The 9,014-nt window shown below is 41.7% G+C and overlaps 1 pseudogene; it reads left to right on the top strand.

The window, feature by feature from the left end:
- Nucleotides 1-8,603: 8,603 nt before the first annotated feature.
- LOC136312305 (U2 spliceosomal RNA) lies at nt 8,604-8,762 on the top strand (annotated as a pseudogene).
- The last annotated feature ends 252 nt before the right edge of the window (nt 8,763-9,014 follow it).

Genomic DNA, 9,014 nt, shown 5'->3' with positions numbered 1-9,014 from the left:
CCGCCCACCTCCGCCGCCTCTGTCTCTTCCTTATCACTTGTGCTGCCTCGGTTTTGCTCTCAGAGCCTCAGCCAGCATCGCGGCCTTTCCAGCTTCTCTCTACCATACGTTTCATCAGCTCTCAACACTGGCTTATTCTTTAGGAATTTCCCAGTTCACGCTCCCAGGAAAGAGGTCGTTTGCTGACTTCAAAGTGGATCATCCGTGTTTAGATCACATCCTGTTCCTGTTCATTTAGTGACCACTCTTGTATAAAGAAAAGTCCAGCTCTTAACAATTAAAGCTGGAAGGAAGAGGCAGCCAAGACCACATGGCCGAGTCGTCACCAGCACAGGCCAGTGTGGATGTAGACCTCCAAGAGCCTGTGGTCTGGACCAGTTAAAATAAGAAAAGTCACTGGTAAAATATAAAGCTTTCTAAGATGTGATACTATGTTTTAAACATATGCACAGATTTATTTAAGAATTGATATATAAAGGCCCTGGCCGGTTGGCTCAGTGGATAGATAGTGGATAGTCTGGCGGGCGGATGTCCTGGGTTCGATCCCCAGCCAGAGCACACATGAGAAGTAACCATCTGCTTCTTTCCCCCTCCCTCTCCCCCTTCTTTCTCTCTTTCCCTCTCGTAGCCAGTGGCTCGGTTAGTCCAACGTCAACCCCAGGTGCTGAGGATATCTTGGTTGATTCACGTATCGGCCACAGACAGAGTTTGCCGGGTGGATCCCAGTCAGGACACATGTGGGAGTCTGTCTCTCTATCTCTCCGCTTCTCATTAAAAAAAAAAAAAAAAAAAAAGAATTGCTATAATCAAGTTAATGTCATTGTTAATTAATCTAGCAAACTGATATTTACAGATTAATGTGTTGGGTTTTTTTGTATTTTTCTGAAGTTGGAAACAGGGAGGCAGTCAGACAGACTCCCGCATGTGCCCGACCGGGATCCACCCGGCATGCCCACCAGGGGGTGATGCTCTGCCCATCTGGGGCCCCGCTCTGTTGCAACCAGAGCCATTCTAGCACCTGAGGCAGAGGCCACAGAGCCATCCTCAGCGCCCAGGCCAACTTTGCTCCAATGGAGTCTTGGCTGCAGGAGGGGAAGAGAGAGACAGAGAGGAAGGAGAGGGGGAGGGGTGGAGAAGCAGATGGGCGCTTCTCCTGTGTGCCCTGGCCAGGAATCGAACCCGGGACTCCTGCACTCCAGGCCGACGCTCTACACTGAGCCAGCCGGCCAGGGCCCAGATTAATGTTTTATTTCCATAAATTAATGTTGCAACAGTTCTTCTCTAGCCTCCAAGTGTGCGCTAGCTACCTAAGTCAGGACCTCCAAGAACTGCGACTGACTCAAGTTTCAAGCAATTAGGCGTTTAAATGAATGCCATTCTAATACTTCGACTTTAGCATTGTATTTTCTTGAACTCTCTTAGAAAAGAAGAAAATCCAGAAATTATTTTTTTGTTTAATTGGCTTGAAAATGCACCTGTTCCTAACTGCATGTGGTAGCTTCGCAAATCTGTACTGGCAAATTACATTGTAAATGCTTTGTAGGATTTTTATTCCCTACTCATTTTCCGTCTCTCACTGTCTCTCACTTCTTAATCAATTCCTATTTTCTCAATACAGGTTGCATTGTCACCAAGCTATCAAATAATAATTTTTTAGAACTAAAAGTGAAAAAAAAAAGAAAACACCCAACCAAACAAACAAATAAACAAGAGTGAAATTCAAGAAGCTTTTGTACCTATATCATTAGTCAGGCATCCGTCCCTCTGCACGGGGTGAGTTGAACTCAGGCACCTGATATAATAATTACAATTTTTTAATTCAAGATTTAAAAAAAAATCTAAAATGAATTTCCCTACCCTTTTCTTCAGGCAAGCCTTCAAATATCAAATCCAATTATGAGAGAAATTTAATTTCCCTTTTGGTCTATGACACAGCGCAACAATTATCTGTGGATGTTTAAAGAAAATTTATCCAGTAGAATTCTCTTGGTTCACACCAGATAAAGTCCCCATGAAATGATACCACGGTTGGTGTCATCTGCTGACATTCATGGATGATTCAGCACCTGCAGATAACGATTTCAGGAAATCTGTTTTTCCAAAACAAGCCAGACTCTGTCTCTTTTCTAGAGACTGAGAGGATCCAAATTCCCAGCTTTTAGGGCTGGCTGCCTCCTGTTACAGCCAGCATCCAAGAGCAGCCCAAAGACTTTTGGGTGTTTCTCTGAATGCTCTCCCATGACACTGTAGAGATGAGGCAGTCAGGTGACTGACAGATTTCTCCCTTGTCGTGGCTGTTTTTGTATTCGTAGATACAGCCGCTGTGCTCACATGCATGGTTAGGCTGAGAATTCCAGGGTCAGCCACCCACAGATTGTATATATATATAAAAAAAAAAAAATCAGTCTTATTTGACTGTCTTAACATTTTGGCTACTTTAGTTGTTAAGGCAACCAGACCTGACGAAATATTCACTCATCAATGTGATGTTGAGCAACTGTCTGTCATGGCTCTGAAGTTGGAGGGGAAAAAATAATAAAAAGCAACTGTCACAACAGTCAATCCCAAGCAGTCAATCCCATTCAGATTTCTCCCCAACATCAGCGAGCGTCGCTTCCCCTGCTCCTCCCCGCCCTCCTCCTCCTTTCCTCCTGATATCTATCCCTCCCACAAACAGCGTCTTGCCTCCAGTGATGTTGATGAACTACAGAGAAGGGAGATATTTTAGTTTCACAAACGCTTACATTTCCTGAAAAGGTTTCCCCTGCTGTTGTGTTGATGTTAGACAAGTATTTTTTGTTTTTGCTATTAAGTAGTCCTAAAAGGATAGATCCATCGAACGTACGGAGAATGTTTATCTTAATGGAGAATTTAGGCAGAAATATCCCTTGCTTTCTCTTTCAAGATGGATTTTCCTTTTCGGGAAGCACAGCTCCAAAGCCAGAGACAGGCAGCTGGCTCGCACGGTCCCTTCCTCTCCCTGAGCCTGCCCTAACCTCCTTGGAACAGAAGAGCTCCGAGTCTGGCCCTGGTGTGGGATGTGGCTGGCTTTCCAAGTTGGGATATGTGTTCGTAATTACTTCTTACTGCTGTTTTCATTTTCATTTCCAGACTTCCCTGTCCCCCTCCTTTCCCAGCCTGCGTTTCTCCACCCAGCTTCCTACCTCACTATGGCTGCTCATTTCACTGCGGCTTCCCTTCCTCCGGAAACATTTGACCTTGTGCAAGAAGTTGGCTTCAATTTCTCTCCTCCTTGTTCCCCAGACTAGGATCATTAGCATCAGCAGGCAGCACTGCCAGACTGCTGCCTATGCCTGCTGGGCTCTGCCTGGTACAGCAGCAGCCCCCTTTATCCTGGCAAAAAAAGCCAGTGGCCACCAGTTGCCAGGAGACGCTGTCCAATGTTTTACTTCTAGACAGTGTTACCAGGGATGTAGACTAAGCCAATCAGTTCATTTAATGAGGAAATCTATAGGAGGAAAAATGTAAAAGAACTGAAACCTTCTTAGTTTGCAGATTCCTGTTTTGAATTGGAAAGAATCCTATTGGCTTTTCTTATCAAGGAAGGTCATCCGTGTTAGTTGATAACCTGGAAAGGGTTATAAGGAAATTAAGAGTTGTTTAACCTGCTTAAGAAAACAAACTTTGCAATCACTTAAAAATGCTTATTTCTTCCTTCTGTTGATAAGCTGATTACATACCACTTTTATCTCCTCTTTAATTAAGTCCCCAAGGACAAATACTGGATCTTGTTTCATAACTGAAACACCAGCCCATATGTACTTAAAAATAATGCTCCTTCAGTTTTTTTTTTCTCTTCTACTCCTTCAGTTTACAAAAAGTACTTCACAGTTCCATATATTCACTACTTCAGTCCCGCCTTCCCTCATTACCTTGAGTGAGTGAAGTTTCATGGTACATATTGGTGAATGTATGTTCTTGGGGGTTTTTAAAACTATCTTGGTAAAATGCCTTTGGTTATAGGAATTTGCTGTCAAGCTAGAAATTGTGTGGGTAAAGATGGTGATAGAAATTGCAGATAAGGACATTGTCTCTACTCATTTAGGGTACACATTCTATTCAATTCAGAGTATAAAGTACAAAATACATAGTGCAAAACTGCCGATAAGCTGCACTATCCCCTTATTTGGGGAGAAAGGAAAATAGCAACTTTATGCGCCCAAGTGATGAGGCCTCTGTGTATTAGGAGGTGCACATCCAGGGATGGGATTGTTCCATATTCGATCTACCTCTCAAACAGATGAAAACTGGGACTATTTTTCTAATAATGAAGTTTTCTCTGCCCTGCCTCTGGAGGACTAGTTCCTTAATTAAGCACAGGTTTCCAGTAATGAAGGATACTAAACATGGCCAAAAGAAGGTGTGGGAGCAAGGGCATGCGCTCTGAGACCCATCCTGGCTTTCGCTGTGGGACTGGCAAAGCATAATTTTTAATAAGGTAAATGTATGACTCTCATACAAATATCCAAAGAACAAAGGTTACAGTTCAGGTAATCTATTAATGAGAAAATAACAGAATTGGAAAACTGGTTCAAGAATTGGAGATGGCGCAGTGGATAGAGCGTCAGACTGGAATGCGGAGGACCCAGGTTCGAGACCCCGAAGTCGCCAACTTGAGCATGGGCTCATCTGGTTTGAGCAAGGCTCACCAGCTTGGACCCAAGGTCGCTGGATCGAGCAAGGGGTTACTTGATCTGCTGAAGCCCCATGGTCACGGCACATATGAGAAAGCAATCAATGAACAACGAAGGTGTTGCAATGAAAAACTAATGATTGATGCTTCTTATCTCTCTCCATTCCTGTCTGTCTGTCCCTGTCTATCCCCTATCCCTCTCTCTGACTCTCTCTCTGTCTCTGTTAAAAAAAAAAAAAAAAAAAGAAAAGAAAAAGAAAAAAGAATTGAAGAGATGAGCCTGACCAGGAGGTGGCGCAGTGGGTAGAGTGTCAACCTGGGATGCAGAGGACCTACTACACAATGGGAGAACATATTCGACAGTACATCTGATAAGGGGTTAATAACCAAAATTTATAAAGACCTTGTAAATCTCAACACCAGGAAGACAAATAATCCAATCAAAAAATGGGCAAAAGAAATGAATAAACACTTCTCCAAAGAGGACATACAGATGGCCAATAGGCATATGAAAAAATGCTCAACATCACTAATCATTAGAGAAATGCAAATTAAAACAACGAGATATCTCCTCACACCAGTCAGAATGGCACTCATCAACAAAACAACACAGAATAAGTGCTGGAGAGGATGTGGAGAAAAGGGAACCCTCCTGCACTGCTGGTGGGAATGCAGACTGGTGCAGCCACTGTGGAAAACAGTATGGAGATTCCTCAAAAAATTAAAAATCAAACTGCCTTTTGACCCAGCTATCCCACTTTTAGGAATATACCCCAAGAACACTATAGAACTGTTCCAAAAGGAGAAATGCACCCCCATGTTTATGGCAGCATTGTTCACAATAGCGAAGATCTGGAAACAGCCCAAGTGTCCATCAGTGGACGAGTAGATTAAAAAGCTTTGGTACATATACACTATGGAATACTACTCAGCCATAAGAAATAATGACATCGGATCATTTACAATAACATGGATGGACCTTGATAACATTATATGGAGTAAAATAAGTAAATCAGAAAAAACTAAGATCTATATGATTCCATACATAGATGGGACATAAAAATGAGACTCAGAGACATGGACAAGAATGTGATGGTAACAGGGGGTGGGGGGGGAGGGCGCAAGGAAGGAGAGAGAGGGGGTGGGGGAGGGGAGAGGCACAAAGAAAACCAGATAGAAGATGACTGAAGACAATTTGACTTTGGGTGAGGGGTATGCAACATAATCAAATGTCAAAATAATCTGGAGATGTTTTCTCTGAACATATGTACCCTGATTTATCAATGTCACTGCATTAAAATTAATAATAAAAAATGTAATAATAAAAAAAAATAAAACAAAAAAAAAAGAAAAAGAAAAAAGAATTGAGAGATAAGCCTGACCAGGAGGTGGCACAGTGGATAGAGTGTCGGCCTGGGATGCAGAGGACCTACATTCGAAACCCCGAGTTTGCCGGCTTGAGTGCAGGCTCACCAGCTTGAGCATGGGATCATAGATATGACCCCATGGTCGCAGGCGTGAGCCCAAGGTCACTGGCTTGAGCAAGGGGTCACTGGCTCGGCTGCAGCCCCTGCCTGCCCCCCCACACACATCAGGGCACCTATGAGAAGCAATCAATGAACAACTGAAGTGCAGCAACTACAATCTGATGCTTCTCATCTTGCTCCCTTCCTATCTGTCCTTATCTGTCCCTCTCTCTGTCTCTGTCTCTCTTGCTTAAAAAAAAAAAATAGGAGAGACGAAGTTTATATCTATGCATACATAAATACACAGATACATAGATGGATAGATATGCCCCTTGGAACATATATTTTTCAGCTGGACTGAAATCATTTGTGTCTTTATTAGACAAAAATCTACAAGTTATCCTAAAGCTGCACAGAGCCGGATATGAATAAATAGTAAATATAAGTCAAACAAAGATACATTTCCTTAAAAAATTAATGATCTGTGGGCTCCAATTAGATAAAGCTCCAGTATGTTAAAAGGGCATAAGGACATGCAGTCATCATTGTACCTTATTTTGAGGTTTAAAATAATTTTTCTTAATAGGAATTAAGACAAATTACCTCATCGCTCTGAACCTCAATGCCTTTATTTGAAAATACTAATAACAATATCTATTGCACTGGATTGCCACAAGATTTAAATGAAAGTATATATCGAAAACACGTCCCATAACACCTTAATAAATGATAATTCCCTTCTGTAAGGCCAGCAGCCAAGGCTACCATCAGAGCAGCCTGGCCCATGCAGGTTCGCATTGGATTCGGACAGTTGGTAAAGAAACAACGGAGCCAAGAACTGTTGGGCTGTCATCTTTAATTCTAGCTTGCACCCGGCGAGCAAGTAAAAACACACACTGGGCTCCAAAACCCATTCACATTCAGTGCTCACAAAACTACTGACTTATCCGAGTTTCCTAGAATCAAAGGTTTCTAGCTCACCAGACTTATTCACCTCTGTTCCCCATCTCCTTCCTTCTCCAGCATCAAACTGCACAAACTGGCCTCTCACTCAGGACTCCACCATCTTGGCTGCTTCTCCTGGCCACATGGCCTCTTTCTGCTCTCCTCTCTGCTCTCTCCTCTAATGATAATCTCAGGAACCAAGAGCTCAAGCTCCCGTTCTGTCCCCATTTTATAGTGTAGAAATCCAAACCTTTAATCCAATATACAAAATAGGGAAGTCTCTAATACAAAGTCACTTATCTGGGGCATGATGGGATTGTACCACCCCACATCAAAAAGGGTGAGAAAGGCTTAATCCCAAAACCAAGTCCCAGGCTACAAGGATTCTGCTTGCCTTTAGCCCACCCCCAACACACATTAATATCACCTGGGCAACAGCCTTCTTGTGGGCAGCGCCATCTTTAACAAAGTGAGCATAATATATTTTATCTGCCCAACACCTTCACTCCACGTATTCCTTTTATTCTATATTATCTGACATTTTCCCAATCAGATCTCTTTCAATTATTGTTTCCACGTGTTACCAAAATAATGATAATTGATGGTTATGATGATGACCCTGAAATTCATAACAACCTTCTGTGTCATTAGAGATAAAATTACATGTTCAGCATAGTATTAATGTTAAGTGTAATTTATTATGTTCTACTTTTTAAAAAACTCATTATCTATGGACCTTGACTCAGTTAAAACAAAACATCCAGTTAACAAAAACCGTATTTTCCAGATTATTAAGCATAAAAGAAAATTCTCGTGAGCATTTGTACCTGGAACATCAATTTGAATCCAGAACCGCCTGTGTTAAAAGGTAGATTTGAACAAACGCCCTCTAAATTTTCTTCCCACTCAAAGATTTTATAATAAGTAGGAAATGATACCTGAGAAAATATGATATGCAGAAAGAAGAATGCCCATGAGTGTTAGTCCCCAGAAAAAAAGAATACCATTGTATGTTAAAAATAATGACTGTGGGGATAGTATTTTTATTTCTTTAAAAACATGTGATTATGGACAGTTTCAAATACATAATAAATGATAAAATACTCAGGTGCCCACCACCCAGATTGAACACATCTTAGTATTTTGGCATGTTTTCTTGAGATATTTTAAAAATAAAACAACTAGCTATCTATTGCTTCTCAGAATTTGGATAAGGTAAAGTGTAGTATGTGTTCTTATTAATGTATTTATTTATTAATTTTTTTCAGAGACAGAGAGAGGGATAGATAGGGACAGACAGGAACGGAGAAAGATGAGAAGCATCAATCATTAGTGTTTCGTTGCAACACCTTAGTTGTTCATTGATTGCTTTCTCATATGTGCCTTGACCGTGGGGCTACAGCAGACTGAGTAACCCCTTGCTCAAGCCAGTGACCTTGGGTCCAAGCTGGTGAGCTTTTGCTCAAATCAGATGAGCCCGCGCTCAAGCTGGCGATCTCTGGGTCTCGAAACTGGGTCCTCCGCATCCCAGTCCGACAGTCTATCCACTGCGCCACCGCCCGGTCAGGAATGTGTTCTTATTAGTTTAATATCTGGTACAGCCTCTATCTGAAGACAATATGGTAAATGCATTTTTGGAACTAGAACTACGTGCATTGACCTGGTGTTGAAGCACTGCCAGGAACGGCGCACCAAGATAAATAAATACAAAATAATAACTAGATAAAGCTAAATTCTCCTTCTCATTCCCCCTGTCTCCCTTTTCTTGCCTCCTACCTTCAAAGGTAATCACTATCCTGAAGTTGATCTAATATTCTTATGGCAATATTATGCCCCACAGCAATATATAGCATTATTTGGTGAGACTTTATTCAAGATGTATCATACACTATATGTCATTTTTCAACTAATCTTTTTTTTTACCCAACATTAAGTTTTTCAACTTTATC

Source organism: Saccopteryx bilineata, chromosome 8 (assembly GCF_036850765.1).
Source record: "Saccopteryx bilineata isolate mSacBil1 chromosome 8, mSacBil1_pri_phased_curated, whole genome shotgun sequence".
Lineage (NCBI taxonomy): Eukaryota > Metazoa > Chordata > Mammalia > Chiroptera > Emballonuridae > Saccopteryx > Saccopteryx bilineata.
This window is presented reverse-complemented; position numbering and strand designations above follow the sequence as displayed.